The sequence below is a fragment of the Lactuca serriola genome, chromosome 7 (assembly GCF_051521515.1).
Source record: "Lactuca serriola cultivar US96UC23 chromosome 7, Lser_US96UC23_V15, whole genome shotgun sequence".
NCBI lineage: Eukaryota > Viridiplantae > Streptophyta > Magnoliopsida > Asterales > Asteraceae > Lactuca > Lactuca serriola.
This window is the reverse complement of record NC_136414.1, coordinates 163,599,446-163,622,358: the sequence shown is the minus strand read 5'-3', so window position 1 is coordinate 163,622,358 and position 22,913 is coordinate 163,599,446.

The following is a 22,913-nucleotide window of genomic DNA, read 5'->3' as shown; positions in this document are numbered from 1 at the left end:
TAAAGATCACATAGAAGCGAGATTTTCGAGAGAAACAAGAAACCCAGTTCAAATCGAGAGAAAACAATAATGAACCGTAAAGAAATTACTAGAAAACAGAGGATACATTGGTGTACGAAAGAGGTGCGAATCTCAAATTTCTTAAGAGTTCTTGGAATTACCTGATACACTTAGGGAGAAAAGGGGTAAGAAGACTGTACACACACATGTTCTGTTGACTTTCATATTAGCTGTTATGAGAGCAAGAGCAATTTTGCATATTCAGAATTATGTTTCACCCCATTAAGTCGTCGTCTTCTTCTTTGATCACAAAAGCCAGAGCAATTCTGCTATGAAGATGATGGCCCTAGGGCTTTTTCTTGCTAATTGGAAGAGGCGGGGGGTTCAACTTTTGGGATCCAATAGGCATGTGAAATCCCGCCTTAAAAACACGTGTTTCATTAAAATTATAAAGCGATACACTTAGATGACACACATTTTATGAAAGGTTCCCTCCGCATTTTTTTTTTCTTTTCTGGCACTAATTTTAGGGCACGTACAAATGCGTGTCCTCTATCCTTCAAATTTTGCAAAACTGACATTATTTTTTAGGACACACACAAATGCGCATCATGAAAGGGATGTTTTCTAGTAGTGATGGGACCATTTCCAGCCTCTTTTGGTTGTTCATATATTTTTTTGGTGGTGGACTATGTGTCAAAATGGGTGGATTCCATGCCACCCGTACTAATGATTCCGAAGTTGTTATGGATTTCCTTAAAGCACATATTTTCTCTCGATTCTGAAAGCTCTCATAAGTGATCATGGGACTCATTTTTGCAACCAAATGCTTGAAGCCGTCTTGAAAAAGTATGGGGTGACTCATAAAGTATCAACAATCTATCACCCTCAAACCAATAGGCAAGCAGAGGTCTCAAATAGGAAAATCAAAGGAATTTTGGTGAAATCATTCAATCCAAACCGCAAAAACTAGAGTATAAAGTTGGATGATGCCTTATGGTCATACCGCCTCAAGACTCCCATTGGTATGTCCCCATATCGGCTAGTATTTGGGAAACCATGTCTCCTTTCGGTTGATCTTGAACACAACGCATTTTGGGCTTTGAAGAAATTCAACTTGAATGAAGATGAAGCGGGCAACAAGAGGAAGTTGGACATTTAAGAACTGAAGGAGATCAGAAATGATGCGTATGAAAGTGAAATGATTTACAAAGCGAAGACCAAGGCGTATCATGACAAGATGATCTCTCGGAAAACCTTCACAAAGGGTCAAAAAGTGTTGCTTTACCATTCAAGATTCAAGTTGATATCAGGGAAACTAAGATCAAGGTGGGTTGGCCCCTTTGTGGTTACAAATGTCTTTGACCATGGTGTTGTGGAAATCACAAGACAACAAACCGGGAAGACTTTTAAAGTCAATAGGCATAGATAAAAACCATACTATGAGGGATTCCAAGTGAATAACGAAGAGATGGAGGTAGTTGAGAGCCCCACATACCAAGAATGAAGCATATCAGGGGCCAGGTCGAGCAAACGACATTAAAAACGGGCGGCTAACCGGGAGGCAACCGCAGGGTATTTCCGTGTGTTCCTTAATTTTCCATTTTCTTAGCAAATTTTCTTAGTTTTATGGTTTCAAGTTGCTTTTCATGTCCGAAGTGGTTTAAAAATCATTTTTCGGACAGTTGAGGATTTTCCGGTTGAAATTTGAAAAAAAGTAAAAATCGAGAATTTTGTCGGATTTACAGAAGATTACACGGCTGTATAAACTTTTTCCTGGCATTTACACAGGCCGTGTAATCGACCAGCTCGTGCCTTTCAATTGCAGCATTTACACGGCACGTGTAAACTATAACTTACCATTTACACGGCCCGTGTTAACGCAAAAATAGAGCTGTGCATTTTAAATAACAAAACTCAATTTTATTGCCATTCCACTTGAAAAAACCTACGATTCTCTCTTCCCTACTGTCTCCTTCGAATACCCTCGCAAAAACAATCCATCTTCCTCAATTTTACTCCATATTTTAAGCTCCAATGTAACATCGTAATTTTTCAAACAATTTTTCACATTTTTAAAAGCATACGTTCATTCATAAAAATTATAAAAATCTCATTGTATCACATGTCAATCCATAGAAACACAACCCAAGATCATAATGTACCAAAACTCCTCATGTGTGTACTGATCATGCCGGTGCCTTCCCGCGATCCTCACTGGTACTTGAAACACATAACACAACACTGTAAGCATAAATGTTTAGTGAGTTCCCCAAAATACCACATATAACACATATTAGCTACTCGAGGCTATAACTCTGTGGACCCTCCGGTCCTAACTCTGTGGACCCTTTGGTCCTAGCTCTGTGAACCTTCCGGTTCTAACTTTGTAAACTCTGGAACGTACACGTCATGAATCACATAGAAATAATGCAGTGTATCACAATCACATAAATAGCATACAAGATACTCAGTCACATAACTCTGATTACCACTCTAGGTAAAGTATAATGAGAAGACTCACCTCGGGTAACTCGGTAAATCTCGAACTCGGTAAAATCTGGTCTAGCCCCCGCCTAATCACATGGAATAAGCACTCTAATCAATGCAACTCTCATGGATAGACTAATCCCTCTCTTAGTACTCTCAGAAGGGTAAAAGACCATTTTACCCCTCTCATGGCTCAAAGACCCTAACATTGACCAAACCCTAAAAGTCAACGGTCAAACTTTGACCAGACTCGTCGAGTGCACTCATGTGACTCGGCGACTACACGCGTGTCCTCTTTGCCCCTGGTCCTCACTCGACTCGTTGAGTCAACCCTACACTTAACGGGTTATCACAGGTCGCGAATCGTGGGGCAACCCCACTTGAGTCGTCGAGTCCCTTATGGGCTCGACGAGTTCCTCCCATGAAAACACTCAAAGGAACTTTTGAGATCAGATCTGCTTCACCAACCAGTAGATCTAACCTTCTAACACTTGAAAGTCATGTAAAGGTTCAATCTTTACGTTCATGCAATGCTTATAAGACCAAAAATGGAGAAATAACCTTTAAGATGGGGTTCTACTCTCAAGGCTCACATGAAACCTCATAAAGCTGGAAGCTTGGGACCTTTTGGAGCTGTCAAGGTCTAGATCTATCATCTATACCCAAAGGGACCTCATATGCTTCACAATCTAACTCAAAATTGTGCAAAGGAAACCCTAGATTCAAGGAATCTATCAAATACACGAAATGGGAAGGAACTTGTACCTCAAAACGTGAATCTCAATGTGAACAAGACAGATCCAAGCTCCACAATTGATCTAGCTTGGATTTCCCCACTCCTTCTTGCAAGATCACACCAAAGGATGAAGAATTAGCCTCCAAAATGCTCTCTAATCTCTCTTTTCTCTCTAGGCTTTTCAAAGGGGAGTAGTGGCCGCATATGACGGCCATAAGGGCCTTTAAATAGGGCTCGGGCCCTGAGATTTAGGGTTTCACTTCACAACGCGGACTTGCCGAGTCCACGGATCGACTTGTCGAGTCTGATCATTAATACATACAAGAATTCGCGATCCTACTCGGCGAGTCTGAGCGCCTACTCGCCGAGTACCTCCCTAAAACTCAAGATAAACACTTAAAATAAGATACCTAGGAATCCGGATGTTACAATTCTCCCCCACTAGAATCAGACTTCGCCCTCGAAGTCTGATTCTGGAAACAGCTCTGGATGAAGCTTCCGCATCTCCGCATCCGGCTCCCAGGTCAGCCCAGACCCTTTTCGCTGCTGCCACTGAACCAGAACCAGTGTCACTTCCTTGTTTCTCAAAACCTTCATCTTCCAATCCACCACCGCGACTGGCCTCTCAACATAATTCAGGCTCGCATCCACCTGAATATCCTCGAATGGTAACACTGCCGATTCATCGGCTATACATTTCCTCAGCTGAGACATGTGGAATGTATCATGTATCTGACTCAACTCCGCAGGTAGCTCCAACCGGTATGCTACCTTGCCCACCCTTGCGGCCAGCCTGAACGGCCCAATATACCGGGGCCCCAGCTTGCCCCTCTTCCTGAATCGAATCACTCCTTTCCAAGGAGACACTTTCAGGAGTACGAAGTCTCTAACCTGAAACTCGATCTCGGATCGTCGCCTATCCGTGTAACACTTCTGGCGACTTTGAGCTATCAACAATCTCTGCCTGAGCTGTTGTATCTGCTCTGTCATCTAAAGCACTATCTCAGTGCTGCCCATCACTCACTGACCTACCTCTCCCCAACAGATGGGTGTCAGACACCTCCTCCCACACAACAACTCGAAGGGAGGCATACCAATGCTCGAATGGTGACTGTTGTTGTAGGAAAACTCAGCCAACGGAAAATACGTATCCCAACTCCCTCCGAAGTCCAACACACATGCCCGAAGCATGTCCTAAAGCGTCTGAATCGTCCGCTCACTCTGTTCGTCCGTCTGTGGGTGGTAAGTGGTACTGAAATGCAGCCTCATGCCCAACTCCTTGTGGAACTTCTTCTAGAACCTGGAAGTGAAACGTACATCCCGATCTGACACAATCGAGATCTGCACGCCATGCCGTGAAACCACCTCCCTCACATACAGCTCTGCCAGCCTCTCTGTAGAAGAGCTCTCACTGATAGCAAGAAAGTGAGCACTCTTCATCAGCCGGTCGACGATCACCTAAATTGCATCGACACCCCTCACAATCCTCGGAAATTTGGTGATGAAATCCATATAAATTTGTTCCCACTTCAATTGGGGAACCTCAAGTGGCTGCAACTTGCCATGCGGACGTTGGTGCTCGGCCTTAACCCTGCGACAGGTCAAGCACCTCTCAACAAACCATGCTACATCACTCTTCATGCAGGGCCACCAATAATCTTTCTTCAGATCCAAATACATCTTAGTGGCCCCAGGATGGATTGAAAACCTCGACCTGTGCGCCTCCTCCATCAAAATGGTACGTGCCCCGCCCTCAAATGGCACACAAATCCGGCCCTAGAAGGTCATAAGCCCACGGCTGGCGGCAACTAACTCATATATCTTCCCGATTACCTGCTCTCCTTTGCGGTTCTCCGGTCTCATGGCCTCTACCTGGGCCTCCCGAATGGTGTCTGATACCGGAGTCATCACTGTCAATCTCAAACAAACATCTCGTATCGGGGCACTCTCCGCCCTGCGACTCGGGGCATTGTCTACAACATTAGCCTTGCCCGGGTGGTACAGGATCTCACACTCATAATCCTTTACCACATCCAACCATCTTCTCTGGCGCATATTCAGGTTGGGCTGATCCATTAGATACTTCAAGCTCTTGTGATCCCGTGTATATGGTACACTGGACCCCATACAAATAGTGACGTTATATCTTGAGGGCGAACACCACAGCCCCCAACTCCATATTGTGAGTGGGATATCTCGTCTCATGAGGCTTCAACTGCCTCGATGCATATGCTATTACATGACCTCTCTGCATCAGCACCGCACCCAATCCTGATATCGACATGTGACAATACACCACAAAATCCACCATCCCCTCCGGAAGGGCTAATACTGGGGCTTCACTTAATCTCTGGCGAAGTGTCTCGAATGAGGCCTGCTGCTTTGGGCCCCAACTGAATGTTACGCCCTTCCGGGTCAACCTGGTGAGAGGAACAATAATCTTGGAGAAATCTCTGATAAATCTCCGATAATAGCCGGCCAACCCCAGAAAACTCCTGATCTCTGAGGGGGATCTCGGCACCTCCCAACTCATCACCGCCTCAATCTTGAACGGATCGACCAATATCCCATTCTGGTTGACGAGGTGTCCTAAGAACTGGAACTCTCGTAACCAGAAATCACACTTGGAGAATTTGGCATAAAGCCTCTCCGATCTCAGAACTCCGAGGATCTCCCTCAAATGCTCCTCATGCTGCTCTCTGGATCTCGAATACACCAATATGTCATCGATAAACATGATTACTGAACGATCCAACATCGGCCTGCACACCCTATTTATGAGTTCCATGAATGTCGCTGGTGCATTGGTGAGCCCGAAAGGCATCACCACGAACTCGTAATGCCCATAACGAGTCCTAAATGTTGTCTTCTGGATATCCTCCTCACGCACTCTCATCTGATGATATCCAGACCTCAGATCAATCTTGGAGAACCAAGACTCTCCCTGCAACTGATCGAATAAATCGTCGATCCTCGGTAAGGGGTAACGGTTCGTGACCGTCATCTTGTTCAACTCCCGGTAATCAATGCACATCCGGTGTGAACCATCCTTTTTCTTAACAAAAAGGATTGGCGCTCCCCACCGCGAGCTACTCGGCCAAATAAACCCCTTCCCCAGTAGCTCCTGCAGCTGTGAGGATAACTCCTGCATCTCTGGTGGTGCAAGGCGATAGGGCGCCTTGGCGATAGGAGCTGCCCCCGGAACCAAGTCGATACGGAACTCCACCTGCGTCTCGGGAGGCACTTCCGACAAATCCTCAGGGAAAACTTCCGGGAATTCACGCACTATCGGGACCTCATCGACCGACCTCGGTCTCTCTACATCTACTCTCGTATCCACCACATAAGCCACAAACCCACTACAGCCCTGCTGTAGGCTCTGCCTCGCTCTAGCGGCCTCACAAAATACTGACCCAAAATGGGTACGCTCGCCATAAACCGTAAGAACTCCCCCACTAGGGTCTCGTATGGTCACCAACTGCCACTCGCAGTCGATAATCGCTCCAAATCTGTTCAACCAGTCCATGCCCACCATGACACAGACATCTCCCATCATAATTGGGAGCAAATCAATCGGAAACTCAGCGCCGAAGATCTCGAGTGCACATCCTCGAATCACATCAGTGGCATACACCGCTCTCTCATCAGCTATGGAAACTCACAAAGGTCGACTCAACATCTATCGACCGATACTGATGTGCTGACTAAAGGCTAACGACACAAAAGACCGACTTGCACCCGAGTCAAATCACACCAAAGCAGGTACAGAACTCACAAGAAATGTACCTACACATATCATAATATAAGCATAACACCACAAACTCGAAATAAATAGATGAAAGAATACATACCAACCACAACATTTGGCATTGCGCGGACCTCCTCAACTGTCAACTAGAAGACTCTCCCGCGAGCCTTTGGCGTCTCGGCCTTCACTGGCCGACTCTCTGCAGCTCGAACGGCAGCAGGGGCAGATCCCTGTGATGCTCCCTGGGCTAACCTCCGCATCTTCGGACACTCGGCCTTCCGGTGTCCGGTCTGGTTGCAGTGAAAACAGACTGCAAACCCCTTGGGGCAATCCTTGGCCATGTGCCCCTCCTTGCTACACTTGTAGCAAGACCGTGCTCTGCAAACCCCCTCATGACTCTTGCTACACTTATCACAAGTGTGGCTCTTTGGGTTCCCTGATCTCGAATCGGCGGGCTTGGCCCGCTTGGCTTCCGGCTGGGACTGTGCCGGTCGCCGATCCCTCCCTTGAGACTCCGCCTCCTCCCCGACCTGAGTCTCGAGCACAATCTCCCTCTTCCAGGCATTTGACTGAAGCTCGACAAATGTCCGGTACGACGAGTTCACCATGAACTCGCGGATGTCTCTCCTTAAAATGCTCAAATACCGACTCATACGTGCCTACTCGGAAGGAACTTGCTTAGGCAGAACATCTCCCTCTCAAGGAACATCCTGGTGATCACTGTAACAGACTCGGTACCCTGTTTGAGGGTCAAGAATTCATGGGCCAAATGTACCCTTTCCACCGGGGGAACGTGCTCATCACGAAACATAGCGGTGAACCTCTCCCAAGTCACAACGGCAAGCTCTGCAGAAGAGTAGTGCGCTGTCACAAACTTTCACCAGTCCTTCGCTCCGAAGCGAAGCTGGTTCAGCACGAACCAAACTCTCAGATGCTCCGGACAAGAACACGTATAGAAGCATCCCTCAATATCAGAAATCCATCTCATCGTAGCGATCAGATCCTGCGTCCCGTCAAACTCTGGTGGCTTCCTGTTGCTGAACTCTCGGTACAGCAACAAGTCATCCCCCAGTGGCCTCGCAACAATGACGTCTGTGGTGGCTGTAATAACAACAACATCAGTAAGAGCTGCGTAACGCTCGTCAAAAGTCTCGATCAGGGTGGTCTTGATAGACGCAAACATCTCTGGTATCTCGGCTCATGAATCAACCTGCAGATCTCCTCATCACTAACACCACTGCTCTCAGGTGTGTGGCATGTCCCAACCATGATGTCTCTCTAAAATACAACATAAAATATCAGAGACTCGCTCGAGTGTACACACACTTGATATCCCATTCTTACTCGATCCCTGGTACCCTAAGGATTCTTACACGGGCTGCGCACTGATCCCATGTCTTCAGTAGTACGGGCCCAATACTACCGTCCACACCACATCAATATTCACCCCAAGTCCTCCTCCTAGGATTCCAAATCTCAAGTACTCTACTCTCACTATGCATATTCTACTCTCTAGCAGATCTCTCATAAGCTCCTCGCTGCTATCTACTCACTCTCAAGCATCTCCTAGCAGCAAAACCCCTAGGCTAAGGCATCACAAATCAGGCCACTCTAGTCCTAATAAGAATACCTAGCCTACTCTAGCATGCATAACATATTATCTCATATCTCATAACACATAATATAAGGGTATTTTGGGAAATCACCGTTCAGGTGCTGGCTGATCGTACACACTTCTCTACTCTGCTCTTTTCAAAACCTTTTTACTCTTTTAGAAAAAAATTGTTGTATTTCGAAAAATTCCTCAAATCCTCAGTTTAAGTTCAAATGCGCTCGAAGGTGCATCCGAATCCCTCAAACCAAGGCTCTGATACCAACTTGTAACACCGTAATTTTTCACACAATTTTCACATTTTTAAAAGCATACTTTCATTCATAAATATTATAAAAATCTCATTGTATCACATATCAATCCATAGAAACACAACCCAAGATCATAATGTATAAAAACTCCTCATGTGTGTACTGATCATGCCGATGCCTTCCCGCGATCCTAACTGGTACTTGAAACACATAACACAACACTGTAAGCATAAATGTTTAGTGAGTTCCCCAAAATACCACATATAACACATATTAGCTACTCGAGGCTATAACTCTGTGGACCCTCCGGTCCTAACTCTGTGGACCCTTTGGTCCTAGCTCTGTGAACCAGTCTCGTCGAGTGCACTCGTGTGCTCGACGAGTACATGCGTGTCCTCTTCGCCCTTGGTCCTCACTCGACTCGCTGAGTCAACCCTACACTTAACTGGTTATCACAGGTCGCGAATCGTGGGGCAACCCGACTCAACTTGTCGAGTCCCTTATGGGCTCTACTAGTTCCTCCCATGAAAACACTCAAACGATCTTTTGAGGTTAGATCTGCTTCACCAACCAGTAGATCTAACCTTCTAACACTCGAAAGTCACATAAAGGTTCAAACTTTACGTTCATGCAATGCTTATATGACCAAAAATGGAGAAATAACCTTTAAGATGGGGTTCTACTCTCAAGGCTCACATGAAACCTCATAAATCTGGAAGATTGGGACCTTTTGGACCTCTCAAGGTCCAAATCCATCATCTATACCCAAAGGGACCTCATATGCTTCACAATCTAACTCAAAATTGTGCAAAGGAAACCCTAGATTCAAGGAATCTATCAAATACATGAAATGGGAAGGAACTTGTACCTCTAAACGTGAATCTCAGTGTGAACAAGATAGATCCAAGATCCACAATCGATCTAGCTTGGATTTCCTCACTCCTTCTTGCAAGATCATACCAAAGGTTGAAGAATTTGCCTCCAAAATGCTCTCTAAGCTCTCTTTTCTCTCTAGGGCTTTCACAAGGGAGTAGTGACCACAAATGACGGCCATAAGGGCCTTTAAATAGGGCTCAGGCCCTGAGATTTAGGGTTTCACTTTACAGTGCGGACTCGCCGAGTCCACACATCGACTCTTCGAGTCCGATCATTAATCCAGACAAGAATTCATGATCCTACTCGGCGAGTCTGAGCGCCTACTTGCCTAGTTCCTCCCTAAAACTCAAGATAAACACTTAAAATAAGATACATGGGAATCCGGATGTTATATCCAAGGTATTAAAATTTTCTCCATTCTTCATCCTCCTTGTCAAGCAACTCAAATACATCCCTCCCATGACCGATTTTGGGGATTTTATGCAAACCCTTGAATTTTTGGGGTTTCAAATTTCGAACTAACACTTGCAATTTCTTATAGGATAAGCTTGGGGAAGGCTTGGGGAAGCATTAGACATCACTCAAACTCCATTTGTATACACAAATTTGGTATAACTGTTCCAAATCTTTTCTTTGTGTATGTCATTAAATTCGGGTATTTGGAGTGAAATTGGGTGAGATTGTTGGTTGTTGTGCATGCTCTAGTGCTTGCAATTGTCCCTCCATCATACATTATATGGAAAGAGTTCCTTTGCACTAGTAAGAAACCGATGTATTTCCACGGGTCGCCCTCGTTCCGTATATAAGTTCTTTTCTTTTGAATTTCTCGTCTCGTTTTTCGTGGATTAGCATCTCGAGGTCCTTTGATGGGCATAAAGAAATCGTCTTGGTAGCATCAAACCAATAGAACAAGGGTTAGGTCTGCAGCGCCTAGGAGGGCAGCACGCTTTGGGATGCCGAGGAGCTATTATCGCCCAGTTCCCTAACCTAATTCGGCACCGGGTCTGAGATATATGGTTTATGCCGGAAAGGTACGAAGTTGGACTAATTTGGAAACATTTGGCAATTTACTTTATACCTACTATTCTGTCTGGTTTTTGGTTCCTAGTCTGATTTTATTAGTAGCCATGATTGTACCAGCTCCTTCTACCTATACCGCAATTGAAGCACCTAAAGGAGAATTTGGTGTCTTTCTGGTCAGTAATGGAAGCAATCGTCCCTACCGTCGTTAAATAAGAGCACCTGGCTCTGCCCATTCACAAGGACCTATAGCTATGACTGGCAACCCCTATAAGTCAGTTTTTACTCCCTCTTTGAAGGTCGAGCCTAGATAAAAGTCAATATGGTCTAGCTAGTTGGTTGCTTTCATTGGAAAATGACATCCCGTGGAAAAAGAGCTCGAGTTGGGACCTCCAACATAGGTGGTCAAGAGGCTCATAATGAACAAGACCAAGATCCTATAGAAAAATCCATACCAATTTGGTCTTATTTTTTAGTCTAATCCACAAAAAATTGTGTATTCAAGCCTTATCCATAGAGAAAAAGCGGCCCAAAAGTTTGTGGATATCGAATCTCTAAAAGACCTCCACATTTACAAAGGAGTTCACAAACTTTTGAGTAACATAGGTTGGGAGGGTCTCTTGAATCTCCATGCATTAAGTTACCAAATACCCATGTGAGAGATCTTATCTTCTATCACATTCGATTACCAAACACACCTCATATCCTTCCGTCTACTGAACCGGTCCTATCGGATTCATGTATATACTCTCGATGATATCATCGGTGCACTAAAAGCAAAGAAAGGTATGTATTGGGCAATGGGTAGGATGAATGCCAAGTTTGACCGAAGTTGCAGGGAATTTTGGAGTGACATCTCTTGTGAAAGAGAATATCAGTCTTGTAATGCAAAGGCTTCTAGTATCATACATCCGGTCCTTAACGTCACACATCGGATCATTGCTTCTCTCTTATTTCCTCAAGAGTAGATTAGTAAAGCAAACAAGAAAGAACTAGAAGTTCTATGGTGCATGATTCATAAACCCGAAGAAGTTCCTCACTTTGGGTGTTGGGTGATTCACAAGATGCTCAAAAACTCCATGAGCAATGGCGGTTAACTTTACTTTGGACGAATGTTCTTAATAATAGCCGAACACCTTGTTCTCCACCTAGTTAATAACCCCATTGACATAATCCCATGCCACACTCGCTTATCGGTTGATGTTATGGAGATTATGCATCTCTTTCACCGTAAGCCAAACGGGGACGTTCATTGGTCCGTAGATAGTCAATAGTATGTGCGTATTGACAGCCAAAACAACAAGATACTCGCCATATCCAGTAGCATTCCATCTACTAATTGGGCTCTTAGGTCCAATTTGGGTGTTGCTGCACCCCATAGACCCCCTACCACCACTTCCCATCCCTTTACTCCACCCTCAGGTGCCTCCAGCTCGGCTCGCTCCATTCCCTTTCCTGAACACAACATTTATATGGGTGAGGTTGCACAATTATACAACCACTACACGAGCCTTCAAGAGGAGGTAGGCGAGATATACACAGGTGTCCCCGAGCACACCTCCGAATTCCAAGATTACCGCAATTACCGGAAGAGCGATGTGTTGGATTAGTGTCTAAGTCCATAACTATTTTGGTATGTACTTGACCCGATGGTGCATGGTCCTTTTGGGTTGCCTTCACCAAAGCAACTTGATAGGATGAATAATGGAGAGAAAGGATTAAATATGATTTATTAATATATTATGAGAATAATATATTAAAGGAGAAATCATATTGTTTAATTAATATTAGTCAAGAATTAATAAGAATTAAGTTTGTGACTAAAATACATTAATTGAACTTAAGGGACTAGAACTGTCAATTGTATGATAGTTGAATATTGAGCTAATGGACTCCATATTAAAGGGGTGGACGAATTCTATGGGGAAACCCATTAGAAATCGTCCAAAGGCCTTTAAGGAGGGAGCCCATGGGCTGCTTAGGGCTTAAGCATCCAAATTAGGGTTTCCTTGTTAGATAACCCTAATAGCCTCACTATTTAAAGAACCCTTATGCCCAAAAACATGGATATTAAGAATCAATGTCTAGATTAGAAACTTTCATGCAAAAGGATGTTCAAAGGAATTTACTTTGAGTGAGATACATCATATCTAAGGAATTGTCTTGTAACTATCTCCGATAGAGGACTTTGTAATTTCATTGGCAATAGTCATTGTGACTTTAGTGCAGTGACATTACGAAAGGATCATTGCATAAAATTATTAGAATCTAACATATTCCATAAGTGGCAAGAATTTGATATTATTTCACTTATGAAAATGGATTAGGAGTTGTGAAATGAGTATGATTGGAAATGTGTTCAATTGATCTATTTCACAAAGTAAGAACCATAGGTAAAATATTGTGTGCATGCTAAGAGCATGGGACAAGTGTTGTAATAATTCAAGTAAGAAGTTGATTACCCGAAACAACAAATAATGAGTAATCGATATGGTGATAAATAAAAGGTGTTTTATTTATACTCAAAGGTTTGAGGCCATATGTGATTAGTATTATTCTTGTGTTTCACTTTGCATGTTTTGACTTCCTAAATAATTCAATTGGTTTAGAACAGTCAAATTATTCAAACGGGCCACAGTCGTTCATATGTTGGAAGTAGATATGAATGAAGACTGTCATGAATTGGTGTGTGGATTGTCTAAATAGCATTAGACATAAGCAAATGTTTGCTGCAACGTTCATGAGTGCTTATGAATACGATTTGAGCATTGGATTAAACCCACGCTCACTTGGATCACTTCATGGACTTTATCACAAGTGATTGGTGAGATGATAACATCTTATATTCTTGAAACCGAGATGTGTGAGTTGTATCTTGCGAGTCGGTTGCACATTGATAATATGTAAACGCACCTGTAACTTGGTGTTATAAAACATATTGTTGTGTGTAATTCGGTGAGTGAGTGCTAGCGAGCATTGAGTCAAAGTTTATATGTTCCTTTTATCCAAAGTAGGATAAAAGCGATATATGTGGGCCCCTCGATTATTTAGTGATGGCACCTAAGTGCTTGGCGAAGCCGGGACTAATTTGATGTGTTCAAATTGTAGTCTGTTGTCAGTCGTCATAAATCTGAATTCGGGAAACAACACATAGACAGAGAGAATGATTTAGATCCATGTCTCAGCCTATACGATATCTAGAATGGAGGAATATATGATCCCTTATCTTAAGGACATGTGTATCTGATAAGATCAGAGTTGACAGCGACTTTGGAAAGTTACGATTGCAGATCAGGATCTGATGTCATACGCATAATAGTTATTAGACTTATCCAAGTGGGAGACTGTTGGATTAGTGTCTAAGTCCATAACTATTTTGGTATGTACTTGACCCGATGGTGCATGGTCCTTTTGGGTTGCCTTCACCAAAGCAACTTGATAGGATGAATAATGGAGAGAAAGGATTAAATATGATTTATTAATATATTATGAGAATAATATATTAAAGGAGAAATCATATTGTTTAATTAATATTAGTCAAGAATTAATAAGAATTAAGTTTGTGACTAAAATACATTAATTGAAATTAAGGGACTAGAACTGTCAATTGTATGATAGTTGAATATTGAGCTAATGGACTCCATATTAAAGGGGTGGACGAATTCTATGGGGAAACCCATTAGAAATCATCCAAAGGCCTTTAAAGAGGGAGCCCATGGGCTGCTTAGGGCTTAAGCATCCAAATTAGGGTTTCCTTGTTAGATAACCCTAATAGCCTCTCTATTTAAAGAACCCTTATGCCCAAAAACGTGGACAAGACTTCTTCTAGCATCTCCACATGTTTTGGGAAGCCTCCTTCTCTTCTCCTCTTCATCCTCTTGCTATTGGTGTTTGTGAACCATTAGAGGAGTGACATTTGTGACTCTAAGCTTTCTAAAGTCAATACAAGGAGGATTTAAGATTGTTATTGCTATATAACAATCAAGGTATGATCTAAACCCTAATTTATATGTTATATTGATTATCATATTCTAGATCTAGGGTTTATAGTATTGGATGAATTGCATGTACAATAGAGAAACCTAGATCCAAGCATTAGGGTTTGTATGAGCACATAGGATGTTCTTATGGCCAAAACCCATCACGATGGGCCCAGTAGGAGCTGCGATCTCCACCATGCCTTTGTTTTATCACTGTAGTCGCATCCATCACCATCCCATTCCTAGTGGCCCCCTACTATCCTATTGATTATCATCCCTATTACCCTCCACAGTTCCCGCCTTATCCACCTCCACCCGTCCCTCAATAGGCCGGCTATGCCTCTCTCAAAGCATCGAGGAAGATGCTATATTTTAAGATTGGGGAGGGGCATCTATCCATGCAAATGAATCCCATTGCATGTAGGTTGTAGTTTTGTACATATTGCATTTTTTACTTTCTCATTTTATTTTTTCTCTCGTATTCTGCATTTCAAAGTTTTCAAAAGCAAAAAGATTTTATTTCTATCCTAATTTTAATATTTTTGCATTGCATAATTTTCAAAAAAAAAATTCCAATTTTTTTTATTCTATGATTGTTTTGATCCAACCCAAGGCAGCCGAGTTTTTTAAAAAACAATTGAGTTGGTAAGTGACTCGTATGCCTTGAGATTAGGCTTGCTCTTTTTATTAAAAATCTCAAATCAAGCTAATCACACACGAACACACCTCCCGAAGCTACTCATGCAAAGCAGAAAATGAACAGGTTTTTAACACCGAAGCATAACGATAGGTATAAGTCAACCTTTGGGACACGTGATCAGCCTTATGAGTAGTAAGCGCTCAATTGGACCCAAAACTCCAAATTCAACAAATCATAAAAAAAAAATATAAATTTCCAATGCACCGAGCCTTCCAACACTCTAAAAAGTCCTTTTTTTTCCTATTCCCTTCTAAGTACCCTGCTTGGAAACATGGTTTACAACTATACTTATGGGTCTATGCTTGTTGACATCAATCCCTCGAAAAATGTCTTAGAAGCCCCTCACGGTAATAGACTATGAAATGTTCTAACAATAGAAAATTCAAGGACGAAAATATAAAGAAATAAGCCTAGTAAATAAATTAAAAAGAGTATTATGTGTTGTCTTAGTTTTTATAATATATATATATATATATATATATATATATATATATATATATATATATTTAAAGCTAAGACAAAATATATATATATATATATATATATATATATATATATATATATATATATATATATATATATATTATTAAGTTAATCTGTGACCTTTGGGACTCAGACAAGTAAACTCCAAGGGGTGTTCTACAGCTAATCGGCTAAAGCTGAATTGTTTGGGACTGATTGGCTTGAAAATTCGCTACACGGGTTACATAGAAAGTCATGAACTTTATAATAACAATATATATATATATATATATATATATATATATATATATATATATATATATATATATATATATATATATGTATAGGTATTCAAATAAAGCTACTTCATGGCCTATGAGGTTCGGACAAGTAAACCGAGGGATTTCTTTAAATCTAGCACACTGTGGTCATCTGGTCTTGTGGTGTTGGTTGGAAGTCCGTTACATGGATTTCAAAGAAATCCATGAGCTTTATTTGTAGGTAAAATATAACTAGATGTTATGTATATATAATTATATTTATATTAGTTATAATTTAATAGAACAACATGCATCAGTGTATGTACTTAAGTTAGGAAAAATGTTTGGCTGCCAAAAGATCCCCTTGGACTTGGACTTGAACTTATAACATTAGGACTGACAACTACTTTGACTGGTGTAAGTGGTTTGAAATATGTAACCAATATGGGCAAAATTTAGGGATTTTTTTCGAAAAAGATTGTAGTTGATCAACAAATAGCTGGACTCGGGCATTGTCATATTTTGTAAAATAAAGATGGTTAGCCATTTTTTTTCATCACATGTGTTTTCACGAGAGTAAGACCATAATTTGTTCCACGTGTTGTCTTAATACTAGTAAGAGTGAATGAGTTTTGTGACTTTTGATTTTGTTGAGTTGCATTAGGGAGTGGCCAAAAGTCTTGTTTTTATTGTTATATATTTTTGTGGGACTAATGCCATGTTGACTCAATGCACGACAGGTACATTCTCAGCTATGCTGCAAAAATAAGGTTAATTGGGTTGGATCCCCTTCGTATTTGTCTTGGTTATTGCATTGAGCTTCAAAAGTTTGGATTTTGATTTATGTTCTTTTTCTTTTGTTCTCCCCGGTCTAAATTTTTCTTGTTCTTTCTTGGGGACAAGAATGGTTCAAGTTTGGGGAGATTTGTTAGGTGCATTTCATGCACCCATTTTGTAGTTTTATTTCATAAAAGTGAATTGCTTCTAGGCTTAAGCTCATGCATTTTACATGTTTTTCGAGATTCTCCATGACATTATTTCGCTCGCACATTTTTGTGATATTTCAGGGACTTTTGGAGGTGGGATCTCACTTAAGGAGGTGAAAAAAAGATGTGGACAAGATATCAGGACTTACGGAGCACCATGGATGAATATATTGAAGAATTGAAGATTTTGGCAATTCAGTGAATTACATGGGCCGTGTAAATATGACCAGGAGTTTACGCAGGCCGTGTAATCGAGCATACTTTAACAACGTACTTTTAAGACCCAGCCAATCTGAGCAGTCTACTTTTGCAATTACACAGGTCGTGTAAACGACGGTGTTAATTTACACAGGCCGTCTAAACATAGACGTGGGTTAAAAAGCATTTTCTCATCTTTCTTAAAAGGTTGCAACCGAATTCATTTTCTATGATGTCAATTTTGGGAGCTTCTGGGCGATTTTAAGGTGGATTTTGGAGTTGAATAACACTTGGAAAGATTTGGATTTCATTTTGTAAGAACTTTAATTTACTTTTCTATATTTGTGATTTTCTTCTTGTCATTTGGGCTAGAACACTAGATTCTCCAACTTTACGTCTTGACTTTTAGTTGTGATTTCAATCATGTGATTTGACATTTGTTTCTAATTTCTATCTAATGAATTTGATTTCGTTTCAATCGAATGTTTGATTTTAATTTTAGTTCTTATTAGCCATCTAAATTAGGGTTAAATCATTCAAGTTATCTATTTTACAAAATCTGTAATTGTTTTGTGAAATAGAACAAGTAACTAGTACTAAATTGAATTCTTTAGAAAAAATCTAGTGTAAATCATATTCATACATTCTTACGCTCTCGAGCTTGTGAGGAGTATTGAATGTTTTTGGGAACATTCACATAAAGTCTAATGTAATCTTTGAACCTAACTCTAAGAGCTTGTTTAGATTCGGTTGGTGAGGTTAGGATTAATCAAAGAGCTTATTTTCGTTAATTAATGTGGTGAATGGAAAAGGTTAGAGCTTATTAACACTTTCAAGTACCAATTTAGGTAGAATTGAACAAATTTCATGTCTTCTTCTCCTTCTTCACAAAACACCCATGAAGCACATTCCAAGTGCAAAATCACCAAAGTGCACCTAGGGTTCGATTCTAGGGCTAAAAAGGGATGGAGGTTGAAGGTATTAGGGTGTGGTGAAAAGAAAATGAGCTTAAATAGGGTCTAAAGCCGTAAAATAGGGTTTGCATGAATCAGGAGTACGTCCCTCGTACTCCCATTAAGCTTAGCGTACTCCTCACATGAGTCGCGATCCTTCTTCTTCATATGCCCAATGTAAACTGAGGTACTCCCCATGTACTAACCTTGACACGAGTACACCCCATGTTCTTCCTACGTATGCCCTGTGTACTAGGGTTAGCTTCAAACCCTACAACCTTCTGAAGGCCATAACTTCTTTGGTATAAGTTCGATTTCGATGATCCTTATATCCATGAAAAGGTAACAAGAAGCTCTACACTTTTATCAAATCATACATGCCTTAAAATTTCCCAAACAACAATCCAATTTCCATAAAATCCCAAGTTGATACTTTACCAAAATACCCCTTGGCTCCAAAACACAAACAGGACACCTGGATCATCTAAATTATGTCAACCACACCCAAATGGGAAATGATTCGGGACAGTGCGTTATATGATAACTACCAGCTGAAATTTTGATCTAGACAACAACCTGTATAGTCAGAATCAATGAAACCAACTAATTTGAAATCAGAATCACAAGGATACCAAAGGCCAAGATTTGGAGTATGCTTGAGGTATCGAAAGATATGATTGAGAACAAGAAGATATGTCTTGCAGTAAACACAATTGAGATAAAGTAGAGAACCAACCATTCCTCTGTATGAAGTGGGGTTAACATCAGGAACATCTGAATCAGTGAAAATTTTCACAGAAGTTGGCATTGGATTCTTTGCAGCCTTGAAGTCAGAGAATGAAATGTTCTTTAGCATGTCTGAAGCATATTTAATGTCATTAATGAATATTATTTTGAGCAGTTTCTTAACTTGAATACCTAAGAAGAAGGTCAATTCACCCATCATACTAATTTCGAACTTTTTAGACATAACATCAGCGAACTCCTTGCTCAAATCTTCATTTTAGATCCAAAAATTATATCATTATAGTACACTTGAGTGAGAATATGCTCAGTTCTTGAATCTTTGATGAACATGGTATTGTCAATAGACCCTATTTTGTACCCATTTTGAAGAAGATATAGCATCATACCACGCCTGAGAGCTTGGTTTAGACCATAAACTACTTTATCCAACCTATAAACATGTTCATGAAATTCCTTGCTATTAAAACTAGGAGATTGTTTAAGAAAAACTTCTCGCTCGAGATCTCCATAAAAAATGCTATTTTAACATCCATATGAAGCACTTTAAAATTGATAAAAAGACATATAGTCCAAGAAGATCCTAATGGCTTCAAGCCGTGCAACAGGGGCAAAAGTTTCATTATAATCCAGTCCTTCAAATTGAGTAAAACCCTAAGCAATTAGTCTAGACCTGTTTCATGTGATTATTCCATCTTCATCCATCTTGTTACGAAACACACAATGTGTACCAACAAACATTTTCCCTGGTAGACGAGGAACAAGATTCCATACGCTATGCCTTTGGAATTCATGCAGTTCATCTTGCATCACTCTAATCCAGTCACCATCATCTAGAGCATCATTAACCTTTTTAGGTTCAATGAGAGAAACAAAATTAACATACATGCAGAAATTTGATGATGCTTGCGGCGAGTACAAACTACATCGGTAGGATGTACAGTGACTTATGAGAGAGGATGATCACAAACATCAAGGAGAGAAACTTAATCAGAAGAATTGGTTGGATCCTAATTGTGAATATCAAGAACTTCAATTTTAGGAGAATCATCATCAATGATAACATCATAATCAAAACTTGGAGAGAAACTTAATCAGTCCATGTTGACCCGACTCGTCGAGTGCATCTATGTGACTCGTCGATTCCCCTCGTTTCTTCAGAAAAGTCACGAAAACCCAACTTAACTCGTCGAGTTGTCTCATCAACTCGCCGAGTTACTCATGTCCAGACTCATCGGGGAAAACCCTAGCTTACTCGTCGAGTTGGCTCATCAACTCAACGAGTCCCTTAAGTCCTATTTCTCATTTAGACATTTTAAATCAGACTTACAACCCCAAACTCTAGATCTAGCCTCCCAAGGCTGAAATACCATGTAAAGCTACAATCTTTACGTCCATGCATGACACTTGGGGCTTGAAATGCCAAAAAAAACTCCATTTAGGGTCTTAAACATAAAAGCTACTCTATAGCTAGATAAAGTTGGGACCTTTGGACTCTAGGGACCTCACAAGGTCCAGATCGAAGTCTCAAACTCTTGGTGAGTTCAATACACTTAAAGCCTCAAGAAAAGATGGAATAAGCCCTAAAATTCCATAAAATGAGATCTAACCAAACTAATGAGCAAGGTGGAGACTTTTTACCTTCAATAGAAGCTCTAGAAAAATTAACACCAGATCCAACAGTCTCTTCTCGATCCTTGCCTTGATACTCCACTCTTCTCTTCAAAAAGTGCACTAAAATTCCCAAAGATTAGCTCTCTTTCTCTCTTAGCTCACTATAGACGATTAGGGTTTCACACAAGGGAGTAAGGTGGTTGGCGAGGCGGAAATGAGTGCTTAAGGTCCTTTAAATAGGACACAACCCTGGAGAATTAGGGTTTCCTCTCACAGTGCCAACTCGCTGAGTTGGTCTCTCCGATTCGTCAAGTTGGTCATAAAACCCACGTGGTCAATCCGCCTATACTCAATGAGTTGGGGCATCCAACTCGTCGAGTTGCTCAAACAACTCAAAAATAAATGCATAAATATTATACCTGGGAGTCGGGATGTTACAGTCTTTTTCACCGTTGAGATCATGATTGATAATAAAAACATTATGAAGTTGTAGACTCACCAGTGAAAGAGACTTCTCGTTGTTGAATCATTCAGTTTTCTAAGATGCAATTTTATTTTTTTTAGTTTAATGATTTCTTGATTTGATTTTGAAAGATCAAGACGTAGATAATCAAACATTGTAGATTTTTCACTTTCAGAATAAGTTACAACTTTTTAACCTAATACAAGGATGAGGAATTATAGTTCTAAAATTTTAAATCAGTGGCAGCTTTAGAAAGACCAGCTTCAAAAGTACTTGAACCGTTTCTACCTTTGTCAGTGACAAATTCACCAATGGAAGCCATCAAAAACACATCCTTATTAACCTATTCATTCGATGATTCTTCATCATCAACCCACTATTCTTCTTTAGCGACAAGAACCTTGGACTCTAGATTGTGCCTTTTCAGAGAGGCCACAAAATGCTTGTACATTGTTTCATAAGATTCATCTTTAGGATTGTTCTTGTTATATTTTCAATATTGAGCAAAGTGATCAACCTCTCGACAATTAAAGAACTTCTCATCGTCCTTTGTAGAGTTACCAATGTTCAGACCTTTTAGACGCTGATGAGCTAGATTTTTGCTAGAAGCTTTCTTACTCTGCTGAATTGTAACACCCAGGTCGTGGAGGTACTTATTTATTGATTTATATCCTTTGGATGAGGTTCATGATGTGAGGCATGGTGGTCACGTTGTGAGGGACCATTGACCGGTTGACCCCTGTTTTTGAGTCTCGCAACGTGAAACTTTGGGTGCTCATGATGTAAGAACGATCCGATGACCAAAATCCTAATATTTCGGGTATTTAATGGAATGAGAGGGCTAGGGTTTCCCATCCTTAGCCTCCCTAACTCTCTTGCCTCCTACAAAACTCAAATCTGGATCTACTTAAACTCCTTCGACATTTTTATGACATTGAAGCATTCTTTGGTGGTTTTTGTCTCATTGAAGTGGAAGAAGACCTTGGTGGAGATCCCTCTTAGCAATTCAACTTCTACTCACCTTTTTGCAGAGCTTTTGTGTTGGAGCATGAAAATGCTCTACAATGATGAGTGTTTATTAGATTAGAATATTCACTTGTATAGAAAGCATATTCCCTCCACTAGTATATAAAATGGAGGTGAGGGTCATTGGTATGTATGTGTTCACTATGTAGACATAGATTGTAGATAGAGTTTTGGGTGGGGATTCTCCCCATCCATGAGTGTTGTTATTTTAATATTTTTTTATCTCTCTATCTATCCACTACAGTTTTACTCACATATTATGTTCTTCATGTTCATACGATTATCTTCTTGATATTATATTTCCTCACCAATCCAATCGAGAAAATGGGAACCTACAAGTGGTATCATAGCGAAACCTTGAAGATCTCACGATTAGTCAAGGGAACGGTCCTGATTGGTTTATTATATTGAAGATTTTCTCAGTCTTCGCAACATAAACATTTTCTGTGAGTTCTCTTACTATTTTGTTGGTGATGTTGCTAGAAAAATAAAAATCTTGCTGCTACTGTTCATTCATTTTGATGCTGACTAAATCTAAGTCTATGAGGATAATTATTTTTGCTAAAGAAAATGAAGTTTTTGTTAAAAGGTGGTGTTTAGATCTTGTTATCCCATGTAAAAAGGTGTTTTAAATAAGACAAAAAAGTGTTATGGGATAAAAGATTCAGTTCAAAGGTCAAATTTCAGAATTTATGAGCTTTTAGTGTCTTTTGGACTCTTTTCTTGAAAGTGTACAAGTGCTGAAGCATGTGGTACAGCTTGTTAATGTATCTATGTTCAAGTGTGTGGTCAAA